Genomic DNA, 5,292 nt, shown 5'->3' with positions numbered 1-5,292 from the left:
CTTCAGGAAACAGCAGAGGGTTCACCCCTCTATCCACATCGACGGGACTACAGTGGAGAAGGTGGAAAGCTTCAAGTTCCTCGGTGTACACATCACTGACAAACTGAAATGGTCCACCCACACAGACAGTTTGGTGAAGATTTACCTGACAGCACACTCCTAACCTCAGGAGGCTGAAGACATTTGGCCTGGCAAATTACAGATGCACTATTGAGCATCCTGTCGGGCTGTATCACCGCCTGGTACGGCAACTTCACTGCCCGCAAACGCAGGGCTCTCCAGAGGGTGGTGCGGTTTGCCCAACGCATCACAGGGGAAAACTTCCTGCCTTTCTGGACACCTACAGACCTCGATGTCACAGGAAGGCCAAACGGATCATTAAAGACAACAACCACCCGAGCCACCGCCTGTTCACCTCACTATCATCCAGAAGTACCAACAAATCCACAGATGATGCAATCTCATTGCACTCCACGCTGCCCTTTCCCACCTGGACAAAAGGAATACCTAGATGAGAATGCTATTCATTGACTACAGCTCAGTGTTCAACACCATAGTGCCCTCAAAGCTCATCACTAAGCTAAGGACCCTGGGACTAAACACCTCCCTCTGCAACTGGATCCTGGACTTCCTGATGGGCCGCCCCCAGGTGGTAAGGGTAGGTAACAACACATCCATCACGCTGATCCTCAACAAGTGGGGCCCATCAGGGGTGCGTGCTCAGTCCCGTCCTGTACTGTACTCCCTGTTCACTGATGACTGCACGACTAGGCACGACTCCATCACCATCATTAAATTTGCTGATGACACAACAGTAGTAGGCCTGATCACCGACAGCGATGAGACAGCCTATAGGGAGGAGGTCAGAGACCTGACCATGTGGTGCCAGGACAACAATGTCTCCCTCAACGTGATCAAGATAAAGGAGATGATTGTGGACTACAGGAAAAGGAGGACCAAGAACGCCCCCATTCTCATCGTCGGGGATGTGGTGGAGCAGGTTGAGAGCTTCAATTTCCTTGGCATCCACATCACCAACAAACTAACATGGTCCAAGCACACCAAGACAGTCGTGAAGAGGGCAAGACAAAACATATTCCTCCTCAGGAGACTGAAAAGATTTGCCATGGGTCCTCAGATCCTTAAAAGGTTTTACAGCTGCACCATCGAGAGCATCCTGACCGGTTGCATCTCAACCTCCGAGCGCAAGGCATTCCAGAGGGTAGTGCGTACGGCACAGTACATCACCGGGGCCAACCTCCATGCCATTCAGGACCTATTTATCAGGCGGTGACAGAGGAAGGCCCTAAAATTGTCAAAGACTCCAGCCACCCTAGTCATAGACTGTTATCTCTGCTACCGCACAGCAAGCGGTACTGGAGCGCCAAGTCTAGGTCCAAGAGGCTTCTAAATAGTTTCTACCCCTACCTCTACTCCTGAACAGCTAATCAAATGTCTACTCTCTGTTATTATCTATGCATAGTCACTTTAATAACTCTACCTACACGTACATAATTACCTAAATTTCTTCGACACCGGTGCCCCCCACACATTGACACATTGATTCTGTACCGGTACCCCCTGTATATAGCCCCGCTATTGTTATTTACTGTTATTCTTATCTCTTACTTTTTGGGGGATTTTCATAAAACTACATTGTTGGTTAAGGGTTTGTAAGTAAGAATTTCACTGTAAGGTCTACATGTGTTGTATTCGGGACATGTGACAAATAAAATGTGATCTGATATGATTTGAAGGCGAGGTCATTACTCATCTCATATGTATATATTGTATTCTATTCTACTGTATTTTATTCTATGCCGCTCTGACATTGCTCATTCAAATATTTGTATAATTTCAATTCCATTACCTTAGATTTGCGTGTATTGTGTGTTTTGTTAGATATTACTGCACTGTTGGAGCTAGAAACACAACAATTTCACTACACCCACAATAACATCTGTTAAACATGTGCATGTGACCAATACAATTTGATTTGGAACGGACTATGATAGTGATACCTTCTCTTACCAGCAGAGTGCAGGATTGACCATCATAGCTATAAAGCCCAGCACAATTTGACATTCCTCTCCAAAGAAGGTACATAATTGCTGGTGATCCAAAATATGAAACATTGACACTGTAATTATTCGGGTTGGTTTGTAATGGTCACATTAATGTAATTTCTCATAGCACCAATGGCCAGCAAATAGCTGCAGTCGTTGTACTTAAGGTACAGGTGCTTGAAGTAAAAAAAATAACGATGTTCAAGAACTCTGGGCAAGCTCTTTGAATTCATCACTAAACATTTGGGTTAGGGTTAGAATCCAGCGAATGGAGGAGGGCCTCGTTCTTTGCGTTAGATGTGCGGTTGCCTCCCAATTTGAACACAAAATGTGTTAAATAAACTTGATCTTGTTACGGATGACACGTTTGCAGCAGCGTTCGTCCCAACCTGTGCTAATTATCCCATCTCAAACAGAGGAAAACAACTGGATGTTTTCAGACCGATGCTCCTATAGTGACCTCTGTGGGACAGAAGACAGAAGTGTGTGTGTGTGTGTGACTGGTGATATGAAGAAGTGGTGCTCCGGCCACGCGTGACGGTGTCAGAATACCATACTGTATGTAGTCAGACGAGCAGAGCTGGGCTAAAAACCCACCATATGGGCTCCTGTAGTTGAGCCAGGGATGGTTGAGGAGAGGAGAGCATCCCTCCCCCAACACATTATGGCCCCAATGGCTGTATGGCTGTTTACAGTTGACACCATGGCTGTATGGCTGCTTACAGTTGACAAATGGCTGTGTGCTCACCGTCTGGGAAGTTTTGGAAACTGAGAGACAGACGGAGTAAACTTTGAAGTTCTCTTTCCTCTCCCATGAAGCAGGAAGATGGAGAGAGTTATTCAAAAGCCTGGCTATTATAATAGCGTAATGGAAGCGGCTCTATTGAGGGCCGAAATGCTGCCGTACTGTACCTATGTAACATTCATATCATTTGAATTATAAATCAGAGTGAGGAGAAGTGTGTGTTCTAAGTTGATGCATATTTAATGGGTTGAGTATACAGATCAGCATATTGACAATGGGAGAATACTAATTTCCTCCCTCTGTTTCTGATGAGAGGTTAAACAGAATGCCAACTGCATAATTTAGTTTGGTTTTTGCATTATCCTACCTTTTGATAGGGCTTTTTTTGGTTGAATAACTTCAGTTTTTTATTTCCTATAAAAAAAAGAAGGATTTTCCCTGAAAAATGTATGTATGGCAAGATGCTGCATGCAAATGAGAGAGGTGCTGTCTGTGTTTTACATTACAGAGGAGGTAAAGGAGTACTCACTCCTCTACCACTCAAACATATTAAACATACCAATTGAACAACTGTTATACATTTAACATCGTTATATTTCATATCTTGCTTTAAGGGCCTTAGATGAGCAGAATGACATCAACTATGTGCCTACATGTCAACAGGCCCCTAGTTGACATGTAAAGAGCACAGTAGTCTGACTAGAGCAAAGATGGTTAAATTGAAAGTTACATGTAACTTGCTTGGAACCTGAGCAGAGAAACACGGTTTCTTTAATAACGTTATAATTCCTCTCTCTGGTAGGAATGTGCTTCTTTGTGAAAGAGTGAGCCCATGCAGGTGAGAGTGTCTAACAGTAAGGAAATCAATATGATGTGAATTATTAAGAGCTCAGGAATGCGTCTGACCCCCGCTGTCTTGCACCGGGCTGGGCTCTCAAGGCTGGCAGGTGGACGCCTGGCTTGGACTTTCCCTCTAACACTCATTAGTGGCTGGGAGCTCGGGCTCCCTGTGAGTGGGAAGGCAGGGATCACAGCGGGAAAGTGATGGCCCAGGCCTCTCACATCCCGACTCAGCCTTCGCTCCCGGCTCCTTCAGCCTCTCCCTGGAAGCTCATTAGTAAGTGCACTGATGCATAAGAGCTAGTCATTAGCTGAGCATTTTTTTCTCGTCTTCATCTCTCTCCCCGACACCATGTCTGATCCCGGAGACCAGTGGCAGCGGCAGGTTTAAAAGACAGGCGAGGTCCACATGACTGAGGGTAGATGAGGAATAAAGAGTGGCTAGCAGTGGTAGCTAGCTAGCAGTGGAAGGGCTATAAGCGATTTGAAGGGAGCTCTTCAAATGTAGTCCATCCAAAAGCCTTCCAAACCAAAGAGTAAACATTAGCGCTTGACAAGGACCTTGGCTGTGCGTTCCTCTCTTCCTCTGTGGTTGGTTTTGATCTGGGGTATTTGCTTTAGCTGCTGGTCAGATCCCCTCAGCACCTGATAGCTGGCCAGGCTCTGAGTAAATAAGATCTCAGGTCCAGTCCTCTCCAGGGCTGCTGGGTAAATAAGGGCTCTGGTGTGTATAGCGTGCCTGGCAGCAGGGTGAACGCTGGTCCAGGGGCCTCCAGAGGCCCTCCATCCTCCCTTTTCTATATCTAGCACTTTAACTCTCACTACTAGCTATCTCTCTCTCTCTCTAGCTATATTTTTATCTATATCTTACAGACACACACGCACACAAACAGACGGAAACAAAAATACAACAGGGTTGGTTGTTTACCGACAAAACTGAGGTGTGAGCAACTATGGGGAAAAAAATACGGTTTGGCTTAGATTGCTGACAACATGTAATCTATAATTATTTAGTCTACAATGTTTATTGAAATAATTCATGAATTTGCACAATGGGCACTTGTTGTCACTCAAATACATCGTTACTGTTGTTGTCAGCTAGTGAATTTGAGCCCTATTAGCATTGACATGAAATCAGTCAAAACACCTCAAAATAAGACATGGTATCAAGAACAAGATGAAACGAGCCGAAACGAGCCATTTACGATTCACCACATGGCAGCTTCTTGTCATTCCTGCTCGAAAACTGGCCGTCCAGAATCACAACAGCACGCTGACTTCTGCCCCATGGGAAGCGCCACATTGTTTTCATGACGTTGCCAGTTAACCCATCTATACGCACTCGAGATAATCAGCTGTTCATGATAAAATATCAGTATTGCCTCATACTCAGTATCTTGAACTATTACAGACGACTGTAAATGTGATGAAATGTATCATATGCCATAGAAATATTGCAGACAGTATTAATAACACATCCTATTTTGTGTTTCCTTTTCATGTTGCCCAAATCACTGTCTTACATGAATACATGCCTGTAGGACAAATCTAAGGTATAATCCCAGAACGGAATGTAATGCAAATAACAACACTAACCGTCATTTACTTACACATTCGGCTTTTCGATTGTGGTCCCCACTA

This window comes from Oncorhynchus mykiss, chromosome 22 (assembly GCF_057628025.1).
Source record: "Oncorhynchus mykiss isolate SJ-2025 chromosome 22, ASM5762802v1, whole genome shotgun sequence".
In the NCBI taxonomy this organism is placed as follows: domain Eukaryota; kingdom Metazoa; phylum Chordata; class Actinopteri; order Salmoniformes; family Salmonidae; genus Oncorhynchus; species Oncorhynchus mykiss.
The sequence above is the reverse complement of the archived record's forward strand: the minus strand, read 5'-3'. Positions refer to the sequence as shown.